The following is a 25,886-nucleotide window of genomic DNA, read 5'->3' on the forward strand; positions in this document are numbered from 1 at the left end:
ACCTGGGCAGACCTCACATTATAAAGTGGGTTCCACTCTGAGGTCTTGCGTAGTGGCTCGCCGAGGTGTCTCCCATGCACCACAGTTACCTGTTCCCCGTTGGGCCTTTGTTTTTTAATTTTTGATTTGCCTCTTCTTGGTATTCTGTTGCTGTTTTAGCTCCTTATGTACTCCACGGTCTTTGGAGATCAAACATGGGTGCTTGTGTTTCATATCTCCTGAGAATCCGAAATGGGCAGCTTCAAATGGTAACACAGAGCTGCTGCTCGCATACCCTGTGAGGGAGGGTAGCGTGGCCCTGGCAGCACCGAGAGCCACCCTGAGGGGCCTAACGAATCCCAGCCCTTATTAATGAATCATATAAAAGCTCTGGGACAGTTGCTGCCTGGTGCAAAATTTACAGCTTACTTCCTGCAGTACCTTACTACCTCAGGAGACTATGATTCTCTGACTGCTTCTTCTTGTTATTGATCATGCACAAATTTTTCAGGGGTAATTCTTTCCCATTGATGTCTGACTTAGGAAAAACTGACATCTCTGCAGACAGCTGCTGAATAATTTGGTCCTAAGATGATGACCCAGAAGCCACGGACGGCACAGACCCATTAGGGAGATGGGGTTTTTCATGGCCAGGCTTTGAATGACTTGTTATCGCCTCTGGCAGTGGGAGAAGAGTTTCCAGGTTTGAACCAGACAGGAATTCCTGGTCCCTCTGCATGGCAGGTCCCCACGCCCAGGGTTTTGCTGCTTCTGGGTCTCCCCCAGTGTGGTGGCCCCAAGTGTGGGGACACGCTCCAGCAGGGTTCAGTTTGTGACTGTCCGGCTGATCCGAGGGGGTTCCATGCAAAGCTTTCCACCTGTCTAGTTTATTATCCTGTTTGGATCTCCTTTAAATTAAGACAATCCCCGCCGGCATGGTGCCCGCATTGTTGCTGTGCTCTGTTTACTCCCAGCTCTCTTTAGGAAGGAAAAGGCTAGAAACTGCGTCCTAATGGCCCAATTAGTCCTAATGCTGCGTAGTGTTGACTGTTTAGTTACCACCATATTGTGTACAGAACTAATTGTGGTGAAAGCAAATGAATGGTCAGGAAACAAACAGGCTACTAGAAAATAATTACTTGGAGTGTTTCTCTTTAGTACCTGTGCAGCGGATTTCATTATAGTCAACAGCCTCTAAGCTGCTCGAAATAGTGGTATTTGTCATTTTCATAGAAACTTGATAATGACATTAATTTATCTTAATGGCCTGTTCTATTGTTATAAATAGTAAAATTAGCTTAAATTGTCTTGCTTTTGCTGGTTTGGGATGGCTGCAGAGGGCCCCGCAGCAGCCGACGAGTAGATAATTTGGTGTGCTTGACAGATTTCCAATAATTTGTTATGTGGAACATGAGTAATGCTAGTACCATTAATGTTCATTTTCCTCTAAATTCATTACTGCCCTTTTCCCTTTTATCTTTTTTAATGTCTGGCCCATTTTTCTATATTTCAAGTGGAGCCACAGAGCCTATTCATATTCCGCCGGCTATTAACATTCTGCACATAGCGAACATCCTGTAGAAAAACAAGTCTTTATGAAATGATGAGCCCGGTCGCTTCCATCCGAAAGAAAAGCAGGCAAAATGGGGGGCTTACCGGTATCAGGGCCCGGGTATAATTAAGTTAAATGTAATTTTAAAGAAATTTAAATGTTTTCATTTATGGCAAAGGTAAAACATACTCCAGGGAGAATCTAAGATTGTGCAAATGCACTACTAGGTACCTGTCCCTCCCGGTTCCTATGGCTCCCATTTCAATGTCCCGCGGCATTTTATCAAAGGTTATTATTCCATGTTCTCTACCAATTTGATTCTAATTAATCCCTAAAAACGTCATGATTGATTTCATTTCTGGAAGCAGATATGTTGCCATCATATCTGGAACAAACTTGAGGGCTACTTCTCACTGGTAAAAACCTTAGAATTTAGCGTATTTGCTTCTAGTCGCAAATCTTTGTCTTTATCTGACCACGGGTGGGCTGAGATCACAGAACAGTCACTTTGGTCTTCCAGCATTGAGTACATGTCCCTGGTTTTCTTTCAGGTTATGGAATGAAGCCTGCTAAAAAATAAAAAAAAAACTGATTAGAGCATTTTATCATTTTAATAGTGTACATCTTTTGGTTCACAGACATGAGGAAATGTGCACAATATTTATTCCGGACAAGGGAATGACCATTGTGGGTTAAAGCCATTTTTTTCTTCCTTTTTTTATTTTTTGGTTGTTCATGTACCTCTATTTTTTTTTTTTTTTATTTATATGCAGTGCTGAGAATCGAACCCAGTGCCTCACATGTGCTAGGCAAGTGCTCTGCCACTGAGCCACAACCCAGCCCCAAGCCAGTTTCTTTTTACAGTTTGGACAGTGATATTGAAAGGTCCGTGTTTGGAGTCACCAGTGTCACCACCAGCTCTAGTCCCACTCCCACCATAGCTTAAAATGCTCCTGGGGCTGGGGAGAGTAGAAATGCAAGCTTATTTGGTAAGAAATAAACAAGCGTTTTTTTAAAAAACTGCATTTTTTTTTAAAAAAAGTGAAATTCAAAAAGAAAGATTGACATTTTTATGGTGCTTTTTTGTTCTCAAAATAAGGAAGAAGCTCTCTCCTGGAATTGTGTAAACTCTTCTTACTATTGGGTGGTCCTGAGTGCTCAGGAAGGAAAAAGGACTATTTTTTTTTTTTTAGTAGACTCTATACACTCTGGTTAAACAAAAAGTCCTTGGATAAAGAGTTTCACACTAAAGTAGCAAATCAACATTTAAAAAACTTTTCCTTTTTATGAGACAAAATTATTTCTTACTCCCTCCATCCCAGATACAGATTATAAAAGCAGCCTGCTCAATAAAATCACCCAAATGTACTCCTGAGTGTATGCCCAGGCTCTTCAAAGCTCGGGGAGGGATAAGGATAATGTACTAATAAGGTAATGTATCAGAGGGGCAATTCATAAAATATTTATCTTAAAGCAGAAAATGTGTCTGTCTGCCTTGTTCATTTATAAAATAATAGTTTAGGAGAATTAGGTACCAGCAAAATCCCTTAGTCTATGTAGTTGGCTTCACCCAGAGTCCATTAGGCTAGGTTATGTATCTGCTAAGGAAGACGCAGCCTGTCAGGGGTGCATAATGGATCATGAAAGATAAATGGAATTAGGCAATTGAATAATTAGAGTGGTGCCCACCAGAGCAGCTCTAAGTAAAGGGCTTCAGGGATTTCCATTAGAAACCTCCATTTCCACGGCTAGAAATCCATCTGGGGAACTTCAGCTGGGATCGAAAGTTAGTGCCAAGTGGGAAACTCTGGGGGAAGAATCTCCCCGAGGAGGCACCTCGGTACTCAAAGGCCAATATTTGGTGACTTAGGGATCATGGTACTGAGAGTGTTGAACCCCACCCTCCTGCCTCACCTAACATTTTCTGGGCCAGGAGGAGTTCTGTCTGATCGACTCCTGTGTCCTCAAGCTTGGAGCACTCAGAGACACCTTAGGGAAATGTAGCCCTGGGATTGGGCAATATACAACCTAGACACTCATGCTCAGCCACTCTTCAGGGGCCCCATCTCCAGCACAGCGCCAGGTGCATGGGGACTGATCAACCATATCTGATTAATAAACAAACCAATTATTGTGCCCTTTACTGAGTTCATTGAGAAACAAGAGGAGACAAGTTACAAGTGAAAGTAGCTTCAGGCTTGGCCAGCAAAACTGTGAGGAGAATAGGTACAGTTTTGTAGAAATGCATCCCATCTCTGGACCATTTTGAAACAACCCAGAGTGATTCCCTGACTCAGCAGTGACTATTGGGCAGCTCCATTGTGCCGGGCTATGCTAACTCCTGGGAAACAGATGGAAGCACAGGGCACTGCCTTGGGGAGCTTTGTGTGCACTGGGGGACATGGTGCTGGAATAGATGGCTTCCCAGTGTACAGGAGCACTAGAAAGGAGCCCCTCGGTCCACCTGGAGGGTCAGGGAGGGTCAAGCTTGTTTGTGTGTAATAAAACCTGCACAACATTCAAGTGCCTATTTTCATTGCACAGGATGTAACTCTTATTCTGAAAACTACTGCTGGAAAAAAATGTTTGTTCTTTTATTTAAAAAAAATTTAAAATTGTGACCACAAATACAGGAAAAACAAAAATCACCTGGCTCCTGATTAGCTGAGTCATGTTGGAGTCACTGGACATCTTTAGGCCTTAGTTTTCTCATATACTGGTAACAGCCAAGCGCCAGGGTGCTGGGGTTTGAGTGAGACACTATATATCAGAGAGCACGGTGGCCTCTACATGCACACATCTTAGTTATGGCCATTGCTATTTACTGCAAATTTCAACAAACCTGTGGGACTCATTCATTAACATAATAGTAGGCTCTTATATCTGAATTAGATCACATGAGCCCGATTTTGTACAGAAGGAAAGTGTGACTTTAGAGAGCCCAATAGTTTGCTGTGTCTCAAAGTCTGGTAACTGATAACATGGACAGACTCAAACTCAGCACAGGGACCCTTGGGCAGCAGATTTTGTTTGGCCTGCACCATGGGGAGGACCTGGCACAACAAGGCACACATTAGTGGCCTGTGCAGGGACACACAGGTCTGGGATATAGCAGAGAAGAGTCCCCACATGTGAACAGCAGCTGGGGTAAAGACTCACCAAGGAACAGATGCTCCTGGAAGATTCTCCTGGGAGTTGGTGTGAGGCAATTCATGGCTTCAAAGAGTAAGTCCTTCTCAAAGCTCACTGTGAGCACCAAATGGCCTCATCTCTGTCCAGATGTAACAGTCCCCATTGTCCATGGATTCAGTTACTCATAGTCAACCACAGTCTGAAAATATTAAATAGGAAACTCTACAAGTTACCCATAAGAATTAAATGACTCTTATTGCAGTATTTTTAAAAATTATTATTAGTTATTGCTGTTAACCTCTTATGTGCCTAATTTATACATTAAACTTTTTCATATGTATGTGTGTTATGCACTGGAAAAAACATAACAAGTATCTGATTCAGTACTATATGTATTTCAGAGACCTACTGGGGATCCTGGAAGTTATCTATGCCAAATATCCATATTTGCCTTATGTATTAATCAAGGTTCTCCAAAGAATCAGAGTCAATAAATTATCTATGCTTATTAGGAGCTTGGTTAATAAATCTTTGTTGGCTAATAAATTAGGAGAATGGCTCCCCTTTCTGGAGATCACAGAGGCTGAAAAGTTCCTGATGGATGTCTGCAAACTGGAGAGCTGGGAAAAGCCAACGTCTCAGAGCCAGGGAGCCCAAGGTGCAGCCTCATGTCCAAGGCTGAAGGCCCGGGAGCCCACTGAAGCCACAGGTGCAAGTCCTAGAATTCAGTGGCTGAAGAGCATAGGGTTCAAGGGCAGCAGCAGGAGAAACATGCCCTGCTCCAGAAAGAAGAAGTAAGCATTTCCCCCTTTTCCACTTCTTGTTCCATCTCAGGTGATCACACCCAGACCCCAGCAGATGGGCTGGTGTCCAACCATATTAAGGGCGGTTCTTACTCACTTGGTTCACTGACCTGCTCACCATTCTTCTCTCAAAACGCTCTCACGGATCACCCAGAAGCAACCTGTACAGTTCTCCAGGCAGCCCTCCATCCAGTCAAGATGACCCTTGAAATTTACCATCACATTTTATTAACATTTTATGCCCAGCGCATCCCGTAAAGGACTCGACACCTTCTTCAGGTCCTGCTCACTGAAGAGGCTCACTGTGTCCCATCATCTCCGTCTTTGCTTCCCCTCACCCTCTCCATCCTTCTCTGTGTGCTGCTTCTGTCTCTCCTGCAGCCTCCAAGTTCTTGTATCTCAATCACTTCTGACTTCTCTACCTCCCACTGTCTCTTTTCCCCCGTTGCATCAACTTTAAGATACTCTCAGTCCACCCAATCCTAAAAGATAATTTACTTAAAAAACAATCATTCGAATATTGGTCCTTTAGCTTCTGTCTTAACTTTGTTATCTCCCAAGACTGTGCAAGGCCCGGGCTCATTCCACCCCACAGACAGGTGACCCTTCCTGGAGCACTTCATTGCTGATGGCAGTTGGGATCCACTTTAAATATGGTTGCTAATGGCTTCCAGGTGCAATGTCTCCATTCTGTCTTCTGCAGATAGGCTGAGGCTGTGCCGGTGCCTCCTCCTTGATGCTCCCTTCTCCTGGGCATCCCCACAGCACCCCTGGCTTCTCTTCCATGTGTCCATCTGCACCTTTATTGATTTTTCCTTCTGCTCCAGCCCTGAAAACATGGCATCCCCAGAACTCTGTCCTATGACCCCAATATCACATCCTTGTCACTGACAGCCTCACCAACAGCTGTCTGCATGCTAACGACTTCCAGGACAATGACATACTAGGACATGGGAGCATCATCCAGGTGGAGATACAGAACATTTCCACCACCCTAAACATTCCCTGGGTGTCTCACCCGAGGACATCACCCTCCAATGGGAACTTACAGTTTTGATCCTTTAAAACCTTCCATTGCTTTGCCTGTTCTTGAACATCATACAAATGGGATCACACAGGATGAGCTTGTTGGTGTCTGACTTCTCACAGTCAGCTGAACATCTGGGAAGTTCATTTGTCTTGTGTATCACTGATTCCCTTTATGGCTGAGTAGAAATCCATTGTATGAATCTCTCACAATCCATTTATCCGTTCTTCTGTTGATGGATGTTTGGGTTGTTTCTAGCTTTTTTGGATAGTGTGAATAAAGATGTCCCATACACTCTTGGTTATTATAAATTAAAATGCTATCAATAGCTTGCATGTGTCTTTTGAGAAACATACATACTCATTTCCCTCGTGTATTTGCTTTAGTGTAGAATTTCTGGGTCATATTGTATATGCATGTGTAGCTTTGATGGGTAACACCAGAGTTTTTCAAAGTAGTTGAATAAATTTACACCCCCACAAACCACCTGTGAGAGTTCCAGTTGCTCCCTCTGTTCTCACCAACACTTGGTACCGTCAGTCTTTTAATTTCAGTCATTTGGTGATTGAACTGGGCCTTTTCACAATCTTTCATCTAATTTCAAACTTCTCTATAGCAAAATTTTTGTTTTTATACTGGTATTTTACAAATCACTTGCCAAGCCCCAGGCACCATGGGGTGCACCTGTGGTCCCAGCTACTGGGGAGGCTGAGGCAGGAGGGAGGGTACTTGAGTTCAGGAATTTAAGGCCAGCCCGGGTAACATGGCAAGACCTCATCGCAAAAAGTAAAATCAGTTAAAAACAATTCGCTGTCACTGATAATTTCTACTTCTTACATTTGAGATAGACGTTTAAATAATTTTCTTTCTTTCTTTCTTTTCTCTTTTTTAGTAGGGTTTTTGAAGTATAACTGCTTAAACAGTTATACTCACTGTCACAGGGGGTTGAGGCTGGGCCTAGCTGAGACTGCTTTGGGGAATCTGCCACCTAATTTGCTGGTGTCTTCCAGAAAATTTATACAAGCTCTTGGTAACTCAGTTTCTTCATCTATAAAGTTGAGATAATAATAGAACATGCCTCACTGAGTTCTTGTTAGGATTAGATAAATTATGATACTTAGAATAACTCCAGCACAGAGTTAGTATCATTAAATACCAGCTGTTCTTGTCATCCAGTTTCTCCAAAGACATTTAATGAAAATGATTTCTTTTCCCCCGTCTTCTTCCTCCTAGTTAGTCTTGGTAATAGCTGTCATAAAATTTAGGCATAAGTTTTCAAGAAATTTGGCATATTTATTTAGGCATATATCAAGAATCTATGCCTTATTTTATGGGTTAAATTTTCTGTTCTCAAGTCAATATCACATAGTTCTGTTGATTGTCATTTAATAATATATTTTATTTACTATTTATTATCTGGGAAGTCGAGTTCTTTGATTCTGTCTATGTTCCTTTCCTGAGTCCAATGTTCTTATCTATTGTTTTTCCAGGAGGATTTTTAAGTATACAGTTCCTGTGGGAATTTTAACGAGTTTTTGAAGTATTTGCATAATTAACTGCAGGAGATCTTGGATCTTTGCCATCTCAAAAATTCCTATCTTGAAACAAAACCCAACTTTTAACACTTCTTTTATTTCTCCAACAAGAATGGTACCATTTTCTTTCAAAAGATCTTGAAACTAACACACCAGGTTAATTTCCAAATGTGTTGTTTAAAACTTTGTGAACAATATTTCCTCATTCGCTATGTTTTCTGTTTATCCCTTGGATATTAAAAAGGGATTGTATTTGTGGCCTTATGCCTTAGCACATCCGTTTCGGGAACCCACTGATTATCTTCCATAGTTTTCTGTATGATGAGACAGAGAGCAAATTACAGCAGGAAGAACATGGCCTTTGGAGCAGATGGGTTGGGCTGTAAATAAACAATGAGCTCTGTGAGATTGTCAGTAAGTTCTTATCTGAGTCTCGGGGTCCTCCCAGTGAGGGGGGGCAGTAATAATAGCTAGGGAGGGTTTGTGCTGGAATTGCAGGATTTCTTTCTTTAAAATCATATGAGCTGCTGAACATATACTCAAAAGAACTGAAAGCAGGATTGTAAAGAGGTATTTGAACACCCAGAGTCATTACAGCATTATTTTCAATAGCCAAGTGGCTATCAACAAATAAATGAATGGACAAATAAAATGTGGTACATAGATACATACAATGGAAGATTATTCAGCCTTAAAAAAGGATGGAAAACCTGACATGCTAAATCATGGAAGAAACTTGAGAACATGACGCTAAGGGAAGCAAGCCAGTCACAACGGAGAAAATATTATCATTCCACTCACATGAGTGTGCTATTCAGCTTCCTGTCACTAAAACAAGTACCAGAGATAACTAAATTATAAAGAGAAGAGGTTTATTGTGGCTCACAGTTTCAGAGTTTCCAGTCAATGATTCCAGTTGGCTCCATTGATTTCAGGCCTATGGGAGGAGCATGAGGCAGAGCAAAGTCACTCACCTGATGGACAGGAAGTGAAAGAGAAGAGGAGGCTGGGGTCCCATAATCCCCTTCAAGGGCACAGCCACAGTCACCTGGGCCCCACCTCCCAATAGCCCCATACTGGAGACCAAGTCTTTATTACATGAGCTCTTGAGGATATTTAAGTTTCAAAATAGCAATGAGGTATGTAGAGTACTGAATTCACAGAAATAGAAAGTAGAAAGGTGGTTGTGAGGGGCTGGGAGAAGAGGAAGGGGAGAGTTATTTCCAGTGAGTATAGATTTCCAGTTTTAAAGAGTCCTGGAGATTCAGAGTGATGATGTTTGAATAGCATTGTAATGCCTCTGAACTGTACAGTCAACACAGTCCTCGAGGTAAATTTTATATGTATTTTATCAGTTTTAAAAATAATTTTTTTGAGGGAAAGGGAGGGGGCTTGGGGTTATAAATGATAGTGGAACATGATGATCACGTTTATCCAAAGTACATGTATGAAGACACGAATTGGTGTGAATATACTTTGTATACAACCAGAGATATGAAAAATTGTGCTCTATATGTGTAATAAGAATTGTAATGCATTCTGCTGTCATATATAAATAAAAATTAGAAAAAAGAAAAAATATTCACAAATGCATTATGCTTTGATCATTTCTTTAGAATTCATTCTTGTGAAGATCCTCATGTACAGGTAAATTTAATAAAACTTTTATACTGTTCTCTGGTTAAAAAGTAATAATAATTTTTTTGAAAAATCACATAAGCTGGAGTTGTACATATATGAATATACCACAGTGAGTTCCACTTTAAGTCTATCTATAAAACTCCAACTTAAAAAAACACAATAAATAAATAGAAGGGAGACCAGTAGAATACAGGAAGGGGGAGAGGAGGGGAGGGAAAGAGGGAGCGCTGGGGAGTGAAATGGAGCGAACTATTTTCCATGCATGCGTCATGTCAAAATGGACCCCACTGTCATGTATGACCATAATGCACTAATGAAAACATTTTTAAAAGGTTAAAAAAAATGAAAGAAATGGTCAATTTTTAAAATATGGAGAATTTTCTGAAGCTTTAAAAAAGTTTTATTCATCTTCCACCAATTGATGTCTGTTCCGCTCGTCTGAAAGATTTTTATAATTTTGAAAATTCCACTAATTGGCTGAAGACTAATCTTTCCAATAAGAAATTTACATTTTTCGGGGACTGGGGCTGTGGCTCAGCGGTAGAGCACATGCCTAACACATGTGGGGCCGCTGGGTTTGATTGATCGTCAGCACCACATAAAAATAAAATAAAGGTGTTTTGTCCAACTACATCTAAAACAGAATATTTAGAAAAAGAAAAGAAATTTATGATTTTAGGAAATAGTTCCTGGGCGGGGCTGTAGCTCTGTGATGGTGTTTGCTTAGCACACTCCAGGACGTGGGTTTGCTTCCCAGCACTGCAAAGTACCCAAGTAAAACACAATTTCTGGGTGTGCTTTGTAGATTTCAGGTGGATAATTTTTAAAACGGTAAGTTCATTTATATATGTGTATGCCTAAAAGGGTCAATAAAATGTCCAAAAAAACGCAAAGAAGCTGGAGTTTGCATTCTGGAAACAGAACTTTGGAGGTGGAAGTGAGCAGTAAAATAAAACATGCTAGGCATTAAAAATAGTGCTCAAAGCCATTAACCAATGCTTAATCATACACATTTTATCTCTCCTAATATGGATAAAGGGAATCATATTTGTTTCTTCTTCAGCTAGCAAGTCAGAGGACGGTTATTCCTTGACAGTCTACTCTGGGGAAGGGAAATGAAAACAAGAGAGAAAGGAGAATGCAAAGCTGATACATAGAATAATCTTGCTTTTAACATTAGTAACAATAACATTAATGTTGTAATGTTAATATCACAAATATTACAAAAGTCAACATTAACAAAATTAGCAGGTTGTATTGTCTTTGTGCTAAATATTTTTAATCATTAATTTACATAATATTTTTAACAACCCATGAGGTAGAATTGTTTCAATTTTTCCAGCAAAAAATTCAGGTTTATGGAAAAGAGAGAGAGAGTCAGCATTGTATTTTGTTATTCCTGGAAATAAGCTCATTTATTCTGCAGAGCTCATGGGATTGGTATTTCTGAATGAGTTCTTAAAGCTTTCCAGTCATAGAGAAGAGAATGGGTTATTTTCTCCAGAGCCAGTTTGACAGATCTTACGAAATAGGGCTGACAGGCCACCTTGGGTTCCTGAAGCAATCACTATGGGCATGGGAAGCAGTGTAATAAAACTGGCCCCATGAGACAGAGACTCGAAGCCAAATAAACATCTTTGTCTTATTCCTTATTTTAAGGGAGAGTCTGGCCATTAAAACAATAGATTTTTTAAAAAAGAAAATGTTTTATTTAACCTTGTACTCAGGGTTTTATGCAGAACAGTGACAAAAGAAAAATAAACCAAAGAAATATGTGCTGGAAAGGAAAAATAAAATCTGTCTTTTATGACAGATGATAATGTCATTCACATCAAAAATACAAGACATATTATTTAAAATTATCTGTAGAAATAGTATTAATATTAATATAAGCTTTGTAAGATGTCTATGCATAAGATTAATATGCAAAAAATCAAATCAAAAAGGAAACTAGAATATACTGTGAGATGAATAAAAACACAACATATCAATATTTACAGACCACAACTAATGAAGGCTAAGCATGGAATTTATAGTTTTTAAAAATCTATGTCAAATAATGACCTAACCTTCTACCTTAAGAAACTGAAAAATAAAAAGAGCAAATTAAATTAAAAACAAGGGGTTGGGGATGTGGCTCAAGCGGTAGCACGCTCGCCTGGCATGTTCGTGGTGCTGGGTTTGATCCTCAGCACCACATACAAATAAAGATGTTGTGTCCACTGAAAACTAAAAAATAAATATTAAAAAAATCTCTCTCTTTAAAAAATTAATTATTTAAAAACAAGGAGAGTAATAATAAAGATTAGAATGGATATAAATGAAATAGACAAGAAAAACAATACAGAAAAATCAATGAAACCAAAAGTTATTTCTGCATAAAATCATCAAAATTGACAAAACTTTGTCTACCAAGAAAAAGAGAGAACTTAAATCACTGAAATCAAGATTGAGGGGCTGTTACTATAGACCTTATCAAAATAAAAAGGATTATAAGAGAATGCTGTGAACAATTGGATATCAAAAAACTAGATAGATGACCTAGAAGAAATAAGAATAAATTTTTAGAAAGGTACTAGTTAATGAAGTAGACCCAGAAGAAGTAGAATATTTGAACAGGCAAAAAATAAGTAAAGCAATTAAACTAACAATAATATTTTTTAAAAATGTTCCCACTAAAAGAAGCCTAGGACCAGATGGCTTCACTGGAAAATTCCATTAATTATTTTAAAAAGAATTAACACTAATCCTTCATAAATTCTTCCAATTATAGGAGAGAATTTTCCGAACTCATTCTATGAATCTAATATTACTCTCATATCGAAACCAGACAAAGACATCACAGAAAAGATAACTAACCACAAACCAATATTTCTGATGATTGCTGAGGCACAGGTCTTTAACAAAATGCTAGCAACTTCAATTCAGTAACATATAGAAAGGATTTAGTCTACCACTGCCTGGTGGGATTTATCCCAGGAATACAAGGTTGTTTCAACCTACATAATACATTATGTTAATAGAATAAAAGATAGAAACATATGATATCTGAGTAGATGTAGAAAGAGCATTTAAAAAAACCCAACATCTCTTCATGATCTAGGAAGGAAACAATCAATCTGATGAAATGCATGTTTGAGAAGCTCACAGGCAACATAACATTTAATGGTGAAAAATCTTTACCACAAGCACCTCAGATAGAGCATTAATCTCCAGGATATATAAAAAGCCCCCAACACACACACACACACAAAAAAAAAATCCAAATAGCCCAATCAAAAAATGGGCTAGGGAACTGAACAGATACTTTACAGAAGAAGAAATACAATCGATCAACAAATATATCAGAAAATGTTCAACATCTCTAGCAATTAGAGAAATGTAAATCAAAACTATTCTAAGATTTCATCTCCAGTCAGAATGGCAATTATCAAGAATCTAAGCAACAATAAATGTTGGTGAGGATGTGGGGAAAAGGGTACACTCATACATTGTTGGCAGAACTACAAATTGGTACAACCACTCAGGAAAGCAGTGTGAAGATTCTTTAGGAAACTTGGGATGGAACCACCATTTGACCCAACTATCCTCAGTTTATACCCAAAGGACTTAAAATCAGCATACTACAGTGACACAGTCACATCAATGTTTATAGCAGCTCAATTTACAATAGACAAACTATGGAACCAACTTAGATGTCCTTCAACAAATGAATGGATAAAGAAACTGTGGTATATATACACAATAGAATGTCACTCAACCTTAAAGAAGAATGAAATTATGGCCTTTGCCAGTAAATGGATGAAATAAGCAATCCCAAGAAACCAAAGGCTAAATGTTTTCACTAATACATGTTTGCTAATCCACAATAAGTATGGGGGGGTCCTAGGGAAGAATAGAGGTACTTTAAATTAGGCAGAGGGGAGTGAAGGAAGGGGAGTGGGCATAGGAGTGGGCATAGGAGTGGGCATAGAATGAACTGTACATTAATACCCCATGTGCATATGTGACTACACAAGCAGTGTGATCCTAAACTATGTACAACCAGAAGAATGAGAAGTTATACTCCATTTATGTATGATGTGTCAGAACATTCTACTGTCATGTAAACTAATTAGAACAAATAAAAAAATATTTAAAAAATGAAAGCTTCCCCCATGGATTGGCAACAACACAGGACATCTACTACCACCACTTTTATTTGAACAGATAAATCTTTGGCTAGAGATTCTAGCCAAAGCAATAAGAGAAGAAAATTGAGAAAGAAAAAGATTGGAAAGGAAGAAATAAAATTATCTCTATTTGAGGATAATATAATTATGTGTATAAGATTATTATGTAAAAATCATTGTATTTCTATATATAATAATGAACAATCTGAAAATGAAGTAAAGAAAATTCAATTTACAATGGCACCAAAAAGAAGAAAGTTTTAAGAATCAGTTTAGGGTGCTGGGGCTGTAGCTTAGTGATAGAGTGCTTGCTAGCACATGTGAAACTTTGGGTTCAATCCATAGCACTGCATGAAAATAAATAAGTAAGTAAAATAAAGGCATGCTGTCCATCTACAACTACACAATAATTTTTTAAAAAAAGAATCAGTTTAACCAGGGAAGGATAATAATTGCTTACTAGAAATTACAGGATATCATTGAAAGAGAGAACATGAAGATAAATGGAAAGAAAACAGAGTTTATGGGTTGAAAGTTTTAAAATTGTTAAGATGGCATTACTTTCCAAATTGATCTATAGATTCAATGTATTCCCTATCAAAATCCCAAGAGTCTCCCTCCCCGTGATACACAGTCCACAGAAACACAAGGGATTCAGAAGAGTAAAGCAATCTTGAGAAGGATGAAGTTGAACAATGCACACTTCCTCATTTCAAACCTTACTATGAAGCTAGCATAATAATGATTGTTTATTTCTGGCATAGTATAGATATATATCCATGGCCTAGAACTGAGAGTTCAGAAATAAACACAAACATCTATGGAGACTTTCAAGTCAAACTAAGACATGCACATTTATTACTACAGGGAAAAAGTGAAACTGGATCTTTTCCTGATACTATGCACAATAATTGATCCTGAAAAAGGAAAGACTTAAATGTGCCATGCAAAACTTAAATATAAAAGGGCCATAACAGCATAGGTATAAGGAAGATTTTTTTTTCAGTGCTGAGGATTGGCCCCAGGGCCCCTGGTGTAATGGCTCTGGCATTGAGCTACACTGTCCACCCAGGAAGAAATTCTTAAATAAATTTCCCAGAGCACTGATTCACAATGAGAAGTTTGGTAAATGCAGCTACATTAAAATGAAAAACTCCATTCATCTAAAGATAACAACATAAAGGGAATTAAGACAATTCACACTAAATCCACAGTGGTTTCCTGAATCAGGTCCTGAAACAGAAAAAGGACATGACCAAAGAAACTGGTGAAATCTGAAGTCTAGAGTTTAGTTGATAGTAATGTATGTCAATGTTGGTTTCTTAGCTTTGAAAAATGTCCCATGATAATTTAAAATATTAACATTCATGGAAACTAGGTAAATAGTACATGATAATTTTTTGTACTGTCTTTGAAATTCTTCCCTAAATTTAACATTACTCCCAAATAAAAAGTTTATTAGCAGTTTGGGAATTGATTCTTGTAATATGTGTAACAAATAAAGGATTAATTTTAAAGAACTACTAAAAATCAATAAGAGAAATTCATACCACCCAATGATAAAATGGGCAACAGTTGTGGATAGATATATTTCAGAGGAGAAGTAAATGGCTAATAAAGTTAACAGTGAATCAAAAAGTGTTTCAGAAAAGCCAACATATAATATACATGTAATCTCATTAGGAAGCAAATAATGTAAATTAATACCTCAATGGTATCCCATTCTCCCTCAATTCTCTTATATACTATTTGCTGATGGAATGTAAAATGTACAGATATTCAGGAACAATTGGGAGTCCCAGTAATTCCTAGTATGTGCTTTAGAGTTGCTCTTGCTTGTGCCAAGAAGCATCTGGAAGAATATTCATAGTAGGACTTCTCATAATATACAAAAACGAGAAACAACCAAATGGTCATCAAAGGAGAATGGACAAGTACATCATATTGTGATCGCACAATGGGAATGTTATATAGCAGTGAAAATGATGACCATCAGCAATATCCAGAAATAAGAATAAATCTTAGAAACAATACTGAATCAAAACAATCTCAGAAGAGCCAACATATAGTATGTTGGCTTCCTAATGTTTTAGGAAGGTCAAAACCAGGCAAAATTCAACTTCGTATTACAAAACTGTAATTTTTAAAATCAAGGGGATAATAAACAGAAAATTTAGGATGGTGGTTATCCTAGATTGGAGGTGAGGTAAAGGAAAGGGTCAAGAGGGGGACATTCAATGTGTTTCAGTGACCTTAGAGACATTCCTGTTCTCAGGGTGTTGGGTTCCTGGAGTTCATGGTATTCCTAGGCCTTAAGCTATCATGTGTAGATGTTAAATGTGACATTTTAAAAATTTAAAGGTAGTTTTTAAGAAGCAAGCAATGGGCAGTTTAAGATATATAAAATATATATATATATTTTTAATTCATGATGAAAGGGTTTTCTTTTTGAAATCTTTTTGAGTCTTCAAGAGACAACGGGAGCATTCACATGGTTTCGCAGCTGTGGTTTATACCAGGAATCTTGAATTGAGAGCTGATATTCCTCCATTTATCTAGAGGGCATGGTCGGAGGATGAAGGTGAAATGCTGCTCAATGACTCCTCACCAGGAGTGGGGAGTGCGGGACCCACTGGTGCTCAGGGGATGTGACTGGGAGGGCCTGGGAGGGACCCAGCTCTGCCCACACAGAGCTTACCGCATCACAGAGGACATTGCAATACTAGGAAAAGGCGGTAAAAATGGTCTTTTCAGGACCCAATCACATCACCCCGTGTCCTTTTTTGTTTACCGTGTGTTTTAGTCAGCTTTTCGTGGCTGTGCCCAAAATACCTGACAAGAACAACTTCCAGGAGAGAAAGTTTATCTGGGGCTCACGGTTTCCACTCCATTGCTCTGGGCCCAAGGTGAACCACATCATGGGGAAGGGGCCAGGAGAGGGAAGTAGAGGAAATAGAGAAAGAGGGTAGGGGGAAGCACCCCCCAACCCTCCCAGGTGTGCTCCCAGCACCCGCCTCCTCCTCAGCCATGCCCCCTTGCCTACAGGTAGCACCTGACTGGTGCAGACAGGATAGACTGCTTAGGTGACAGCTCTCACAATCATTTCACCTCTGAATATTCCTGTTTAACAGGAGTGTTTGGGGGACACCTCAGGTCCTTCAAGGACTTTCCCTGGGCCCTGGGGTCAAGCTCAGCCAGATGGTATACAAGGACCTCTCTTATCTGGTCTTGGGCCTTCTTCAGCCACAGGGTGTGCTGAGTCACTGTCCCTCACCTCTCTAGGCAATGTCCCCAGTCACTCCTCTCTACTCTTCACTATTCCATAATCAGCTCCCTCTCTCTAGAATGTCTCCCCCACCATCTGCTCCAACCTTGGCTAAGTCCTACTTGAACCTGTCCTACCTCCTTCTCATAGAAGTATCCTGTGAACCATTGACTGGTATAAATCCCTGGCTGCACACATCTGTAGCTCTGGGTACCCCTGTCAGCTCCAGGGTTGCTCACCATGGTGTCCTCACAGGGCATAGCAGGAGCTTGGTCAATGTGGACAGATTTACCCACAGATGTCTTAAGAATTCTGTGCAAACTCCAAAGGAGGGAGAGATCACATGTACTTGGAGTGAAGAGATGGCCACTTGCGGGGGAGGAACCCAGGCCACATCGTGACTGCAAGAGCTGTTCATTACTGACGAGCTGGCCTGCATTGGACATTGTCCTAAGGGCTCAGTTCGGTGTCCCTGCAGTTGCAGCAGTGGTGCTGGGTAGAAGAGACTTTGCCTCTGCCCAGTCGCAGCCTGCCAAGCCCCTCTCTGCCAGGCTGGAGGATGCATCTTTTCCTTCTCTGATTCTAGCGCAGAGTCAGTGTCACCATTTCAAAGCTGTCCCCCTGTCTAGCAGAAGCTGTGCCTCTGCCTGGAAGCGGGATTCACCACCTCATTTTCAACTTGCAATGCCCTCCTCCCCCAACCCTGCCACCATCTACTACTACAGGTTATTTATTTGTTGCTTTTTTTTTTTTCCTCTTACTCCACTATTGGTTGTAGAACTGGGGTCTGGGAAGGTATCTTTGGTCATTCTGAGCAGAAATGCAGTCACAGTAAAGGTTGTGGTCTGATGCCTGTGTTGTTTGGTGAGGAGTCCTATATGGATCAGTAGAAATTTCCAGAATCTCCTTTCCCTGGACTCAGCGTGTGCATCCATCCTGCCCAGCAGCAGACATGGGTGACAGGGGCAGTTTTCATGTCTCTAGTGCTCCATGCAAATGCCCACTGCTGTCTTGGTTTTAGGACTGCAGCTCCATCTCCCATCCAGTGCCACAGAGTTCCCATGAGTGAGCCCCAAGGTATCAGGCAGGTTGGCACCTCACCCTGGAGAGACTTGGAGTGTTGAGACAGCATTTTAATAAGTTGTTTAGGGCCTTGCTAAATTGCTGAGCTGGCCTCCAACTTGTGGAGGCCTGGCAGAGAGGGGCTTGGCCCTCCTCTTTGTCTTAGCCTCCCAAATTGCTGTGTGTCACTGCGCCCAGCCAGATGAAGATTCTGAGGTTCAGAGAGGTGAGATGCTTTGCCCCAGGCTGATGACTGATAGAAGTGAACTCTGATTTGGATCAAGATTTTCTGACTCCGGTTCCAATGCTCTTTCTTTTTCCTTTTTCTAATGGAGGAAAGGTCAAGGAAACCTGAATTTGCTCAGATCAGATGGAAACTTCCCTTGGTATTTGACCCCAGGCTCTGCCTCTGCCACCACCCTCAAGAGACAAAAGACCCTCCAGGAATTGCTGGGCCTTCAGGGAAACTTCAGGGATGCAAATGTTCACAGGTGTCCCAGGGATGACTGCCCTTGGGACAGAGGTCTGACCCCTAGAAGTTGACTCACTATCATCTTTGCAGATGAACTGGAGCCATAGCATTTGAGAAAATCTCTGGGGCTTCCTTCAGGAGGTACTATAATGCCTCACCCCAGGGACCCCCGGCTGAGTTGGTGCTCCAGGAAGGTCTCAGGCAGAGGGGAGCTGCAGCCGGATCCCCTTGGCTCCCAAGAGCCAACTGTGCACATCTCTTCCCAACTCTGCACTCAGTGACATGCATTGGCAGCTTGAGATCAGCCACGTGGCAGTATTTCTGCCACGGGAATTGGCAGATGGTGCCCTCCAGAGCTTCCCCCCTCCCAGCCCATGCCAGGGGCAGTTTACCTGCACAACACTGACAAGCAAGTTCCATCCGTGAATCAGAAATGAAATCATGGAAATGATGTCTTCATGACCAACTGACTGGGGCCCTGAAGCTACGTCTTGGTTTATTTTTAAAACAGGGTGTGGCCAAGGAAATTCTCTTCAAGAGATCTGCATTGTGTTCAGAATGCTGTGTCCTCTGGCACCTGCTTCAGTGGAAAGACAGAGACACACTGGCTTATAAAAGAGGGACAATTTGAAGGCTGTCTGTCCTAAGTCTCTTTGTCCAGGGGAGCTACAGAGGCCCCAGCTACCCAGGGCCCAAGTCCAGAGAGGGGAGATGTCACGGTCGAAGAGACAGCCAGGGTGGACTCACAGTCAATTCGGGTGACCTGGCAGCCCTGGGGTACTTAGGAGTGTCATTTGCTGACATTTACCAGAAGGCCAAGTGGCTGATCCGGTTACACTTTGCTATGGTTTGAATATTTATTCCCTGCAAAACTCACGTTGAAATTTAATTGCCAATCTATCAGTATTCAGAGGTGGGAGGTGATTAGGTTGAGTGCTCTGCCCTCCTGGGTGGGAATGATGCCATTATAAAAGGGTCAGCTCAGCCCCCTTTTCTCTCTTCTGCCTTCACTGGGCAGAGGACTAAGTGTCCCTCCCCCCAGGGCACACAGCATGCCAGGCCCCATCTGGGAATGAGAACTCTAAACCTTCCAGCACCCTGACATTGGACTTCCTGGTCTCTAGACTGAGCTAACACACTTCTGCTCTTTATAAATCACACAGTCTCTGGTTTTCTCTTCCAGAGCCACGAAACAGACCAACACACTCCCAGTCTGAGGCTCATGGGGAGCCTGTTAAACAGGTTCCATTCATGAGTAAGGAGACTGAGGCTCTGAGTGCAGGAAAAAGGGCGAGTAAGGCCCGAATCTGGCTCCCACTGCTCTTCTCTCAGTTTTACCCCATCCTTGGTCCTCGGGATGCTGTCTTCAACCCTCCCTCCTGAGCAGTGGTGATGCTTACGACATGGCCTCTCCCAGGACAGGAAAGAGGGGTGGCAATGACCGCATCTGAGAAGGAGGTAAGAGAGGAATGGTGGCCATCCTCAGTGACCACATACCATGTTGTAAGGGCACCACACGTGCCACCCTAGCAAAGAGCTGATGACTCTCAGGCTAGAGAGGTGAAGTGACTTGTCCAAGTTCACACAGGTCACATGTGGCAGGGCCAGGATTCAACCCCGGGTCTGTCTCCAAGCCTCTGTTCTATGGGCTATAGGTCAGGAGTGCCAGGAGGGACCAGGAACCACAGGAACCAGGAGTCAGGGCTCTGGGCCTAAAGAGAAGCCTCTCCCCAAGCAGAGGAAGTGGACTTGGTCTCCTCTTTTTTTATTTTTTATTTACACGCTCTCTCCCTTCCCTTAGCTTCATTGCCCACATTTTCCTACCTGTCAGCTTGCTGCGCGGTGACAATGAGAAGGTGGAGACAGCGTCAGACAGTGAGGAGACTGGGACCTGGAGCTCTGCGCCCAGCCCTGGAGAAGTTATTGGACTTCTCTGGACTCTCACTTCCTCCTCTGTAAAGTGGGCATTGGCAGGTGGTCCACTGACAAGATGCCTTCCATAGGATTCTGGGACATGGACATCTCCCACAATGCCCTGTTCTTCTCATCCTCCACCTGCCCTGTCCCCCCCTTGTGGAAGGACAGATGACCCGGTACAAGGCAGCAAGATCTGCTAACAAAGACAGTGCAGAGAAATCCACCCAAGGACTGTGGGCACCACACGGTGCTCTGCAGAATAGAACTATTTTCTTGTTTCTGAAATGGTCCCCCATAACTAGGCTTTGAGTTATTTGCTAAAAGTACCCTGTGGCAGATAACTAGCCCTCTAAATGCCTTCATCCATCTTCCTCACTTCTGTAAAGCGGGAGAAGTCTTCACTCTTGTTTTGCATAACCTCAAGCACTGTCTTCCAACACTCTTTTCCTCAACTATTCCCCACCATAAACCCCTGCAGCAGCCCCAGAGCTACTTAGAGGACTCTGGAGGCCATGGTGGAGAAGCAGGACTCCTTCCTCTTAACAGCACCAGCCAGAATCTCAGAGTCAAAAGGGACCTCAGAGTCCACCTCGACCAATTTCTCTTCCAGTGTAATAGTCCCTCCTGATGTCCAGCCGTCTCTCCATGGAAACTTCCAGGGATTCTGGCCACTCACTGGAATGCCTGGAATTGTTCAGAAGTGCCTCCACATTCTGAACCTTGGTCTGCCTTCCTATAGTTCCTAACTATAGGAAGAGTACTGGTCCGGTCCTCTGAAGTGAAGCAGGAAAGGCCAATTCTCTTCTCCATGACAGCCTGGAAAATTCATGAAGGCAGCCAGTTTATGTCCCGGGTCATTCCAGGGTAAAAGTCTACCACTTCCGCAGTCACAGCTTAGATGATGAGATTTCCAGAGCTCCCCTTGGATGCCCTCCAAGTTTCCATGTCCACCTTCAGGAGCGTCTACAAGAACTGGATATGGCATGCTGAGAACAAAGGGATGGAGGTTGTTCCCTCCCCTCACGTAGCCACCATGTCCCACTTGGGTTACATAGCCAAAAAAAGAGACTAGCTACACAGCGGCCAAGCTGCACCCCCATTCATACTGAAATTTCTAGAATTTCTTTTCTCCCAATTGGGACTTACACAATTAACTACTGGAACCTAAGTAAGGCACTTGACCTTGTAAAAGTTCAATCTTTCAGTTTGTTTATTAAGATCCTTTTGAAATTGTGCTCTACATATGTAAAATAAATTGTAATGCATTTTGCTGTCATATATAACAAACGAGAATAAAAATTTTTTTAAAAAAGATCCTTTTCAATCCTGATATTTGGTCATCCAATCTTTTAACTCTTCCACCTAGCTTTGTACCAATTTTGAAGTCAAAATCCACATAGGACAAAATCTAAGGACAGAGCTCTGGCCAGGGCGCTATATGGTCTCTTTCTCAGTTGACTCTGAGGCATTGGAAGTTAGTTACTGTTTCTCAACCATGCCTTCAGTCGCTCTGAGAATAACAGCTATTCCACATCTCAGAAAACTTTTTCAGGTCATTTCACCCCAGCTCAGACAGGTCAGGGGTGTCATTCCTACTGACATGTTTGCAATATGCCAAATGCCCACACAGGCAAGCCTTTGGTACATCCAAAATCACCTGTCACTAATGTCTCCAGTCTTCTACTGGGATCAGGGTGTAACGTTTCTGTGTCACTCACCCTCTTCCTAGGGTGTCGCGGGTGAGTGACATCAGGGGTGAATGCGTGTGAAGAGATGCAGCCCCAAGGAAGGTGCCTTACAGGAGGAGTTTCTAAACGGGGAGAGGCTGGGAGGAGCTTCCCACATCTTTGTGTTACTTAAATTCTTTTCAGCTTTTTACCTTTTTGGTTTCTCTTGACCACCAACACCTTGTCAATCCTAATTTTGAAATTCCCTTTATGCCTGTAGACCTTATAAGAATGGGGACTGAGGGTACAGCCAGATGATGTGAATTTGGTGGGAAGGAGTCAAAAACCAAATGTCCTGAGCCAATGGGTTCCTAAAGTCCCTTCACAGTTGAACACCATGAGACAAGAGACTTAGGAGCTCAGATGGTGCCCACTGAGGCTGGGAGTGGGGGTAGGACAGACAGCCCTTCGTGAGCTTGAGTTCCAATGCACGTGTCTCCAACAGGGAGAGCTGCCCAGCTCACAGGCGGAGGAGGTATACCCTGAGCAAGTTACTTTACCTTTATTTCTACAACTACAAAATGATAATATTTACTTCACAGGGGTTTTTGTTATGAGGGTTCAGTAAAGCAATTCATTCAAATTTCCAGGAATAAGTTCCTTTCACATCCTCCCTAGACAATGACTATTCCATTTTCATCTTTGGGAGGAGCAGCAACACAGTTTTTCCTAGTGGCCCTACAACTCCACATCCCTAGCAGCAATGCACACATGTTCTAGTTTCTCCACATCCTCTTTTTCATTGTGTTTTGTTATTGTAGTTCTTACTGAGGTGCAGGATTGCTCTATGTATTCTGGATAGTAATCTCTTATACATGATTTGCAAATATTTTCTCCCACTCTATGAGTTACCTTTTCCCTTTTTTGTTAGTGTACCAATATACAAGTTTTTAATTTAGATGATATCCAATTTATTTTTAGTCATCTATATTTTTGGTGTCATAGCCAAACAATCATTTGTCATGAAACTTTCCTTCTAAGATTTTTATAGTTTTAGTTGTTACACGGAGATTTTTCAACCATTTTGAGTAAACGGTTTTATATAACATAAGTTAATGATCCCACTGCATTTTTTATTTTTATTTTTTTGAAAAAAAATCTATACAAAAGAAGGCCATAGGAATATAGGCACAATAAACTACTTTCAACCAGTGCAAAGTGATACCAATCTCATTATTTTCCATGTGGATATTCCATTTTCCCAGCACCATTTATTGAAAAGACTATCTTTCCATTGAATGATCTGGGAACATTTGTTGTAAATTATTTGACAGTGTGTGAGGGTCTGTCTCTAGGCTTTCTGTTCTACTCCAATGGTCTATATCTCTGTCTCTCAATGTCACTACTGAACTGTTTTGTTTACGTAGCTATGCAATAAGTTTGAAATCAGGACGTATGAGACCGCAATTTTATTCCTTTTTTTTCTCAAGATACTCATGACCATTCTGGATCCCTTTAGATTCCATATGAATTTTAGAATGCATTTTCAAAAAAATTTTTGCAGAAAACATCATTGTGATTTTGGTCGAGATTGTATTAAATCAATAGGTTGCTTTTTGTAGTATCAACATCTTAACATTATTAATTCTTTCAGTTTATGAATACACAGGATATATTTTCATTTTAAACTGCTTTCAGCAATATTTTGTACTTTCAGTGCACAAGTCTTTTACCTCCTTGGTTAAGTTAATTCCCAAGTATTTTATTCTTTTTAATGATATTGTAAATGATGTTATTAATTTCTTTTTTGAATTATTCATTGTTAGCATTTAGAAGTGCAATTGTTCTTGTGTTTTGATTTTGTGTCCTGCAATTGTGCTGACTTCTGTATTGTTGTTTTCATTGCTTTTTTAGACTTTAGTCTTATAAATGAGCCCCAGAGAATACTCTGAGCTACACATTCCTTTGTCCCCAATGTTCATGTCCCAATCTCCCAAGAATCCAAGGATTTCTCAATTGACAGGTAATCTTGCATCATCAGAGGTCAAGGGGCCAGTTCTAGAGTGGCTCCTTTGTCACTGTTACTGGACTTCTACAGAAGGTCCTCTGTGAGGGTTTGCTTTGCACCAGGTCTATAGATTGGGGTCCACTCTTAACTCTTCCACTTACCAGTCTTGTGCTTGAGCAGAACACCCAACTTCATTGAACTTGGAATTTCTTCACTGTCAAATAAGGAGGTCCATCTGTCTATATGTCCTCTAAGGTCTTTTGCAGCACTAAATACCATACGCTAGATTATTTATCCGAGCTCTGTTTTCATCAGTACCTGCTGACTGAGGTATGGTCAATCATTTGCTAAATAGTTCAGTTTTTATTCTAGAGAAACACCCACTGTACAGAGTGCATATGAAAAAGGTTTGCATTGTATGAATTATTTTCCCATTTGAAACCCAGAATCTCGCTCAAATGGCTTTCCAACCCATATTGTACTGAAGTATTCTGTTTGTTCCATTAACTATTCACAGAGTCAACTGGGGAACCGTTGTTATTAATTTCAATGGAAAGCTAAAATGCAGTTCATTTTCTGTAATTGCAGGCCCACGGTCTAAAGAGCCAGCGAAAGCTTTTAATCTGAGGCTTTTTTAGAGGAGTATGATCAGAATTACATGGAACATCTTTTGAGGGTGCATAATTATCAAAACCTCCATGACATTGACATTCAAAGAGCCCTATACCATAGATGCTAAACTCACATGCAGGGGACAAGGCAAATTGCCATCTTAGTCACTCATGGATGGAGAAATGTCCATGGATAACGTCGACAATGTTTGCACACCTTACTTTTCTATCTTATTCCAACTATGTGGTTCTTCATATCACATGGAAGATGGATATGCCCACTTTTCTCTTCTATGTAAGTTTTTTGTGGCCTCAGAGGTCCCACCCAGACACCCCCTCAACCACCAGCTGCAAACACAGGGAAGCTGCAAGTAAGAGTGGCCACTCCATGTGACCACCAGAGGGCGCTAGAATGTGCCGCAGCTAACCAGGACCTCCCTCAGCTAGGAACTGACCAATGGTGATTCCCCAGAGCTCCTGGAGTTCTGAGGCTCAGCTGCTCTAGTCTGCGGGGAAAACAAAGAACTAACCAGTTGTCCCATTTACCAACTTCTTCCACACTACTTAAGTATGATCAGGGCCATCCTCCTCCATTGGTCACAATTTCTCTACAGCATTAGAGGAGGCCAGGGGAATGACCCAGTGCAGAGACAGTGAGCCACCTGACTCCAGGAAATGCTTAACATCATCAACACCATGACTTTAACAGGTGGCCCAGAGACTGAGAAACGTGAGACTGGAAAAGCATATTTACTTTCATTCAAAACAAAAGAGCAGCCAGGTACAGTGGCACATGCCTGTAATTTAAGGGATTTGGAAGTCTGAGACAGGAGGATTACAAGTTCAAGGCCAGCCTGGGCAGCTTAGAGAGACCTTGTTTCAAAATAAAAATTAAAAGGGTTGCAGATATAACTCAGTGGTAGAATGCCTCCAGGTTCAATCTTCAATACCAAAATTAATTAATTAATTAATCAATTAATTAATTAGAGTATGTTATAAACACACCACTGGACAAGCTGCTGAGCCAGGAGAACACATGGATA

General features: G+C 41.2%; 1 long non-coding RNA gene across 1 annotated transcript; it reads right to left on the reverse strand.

The window, feature by feature from the left end:
* Positions 1-1,631: 1,631 nt before the first annotated feature.
* Positions 1,632-20,448, reverse strand: LOC124098975 (uncharacterized). The gene is made up of 3 exons (XR_006853790.2): positions 19,033-20,448; positions 4,691-4,862; positions 1,632-2,100 (listed from the first exon to the last, which is right to left on the reverse strand). It is a non-coding gene; the product is annotated as an uncharacterized LOC124098975 (long non-coding RNA).
* Positions 20,449-25,886: the final 5,438 nt, after the last annotated feature.

The sequence above is a fragment of the Marmota monax genome, unplaced genomic scaffold, assembly GCF_021218885.2.
Source record: "Marmota monax isolate L192 unplaced genomic scaffold, Marmota_monax_Labrador192_F-V1.1 WCK01_AAM20220418_F8-fsc00011, whole genome shotgun sequence".
Taxonomy (NCBI): Eukaryota; Metazoa; Chordata; class Mammalia; order Rodentia; family Sciuridae; genus Marmota; species Marmota monax.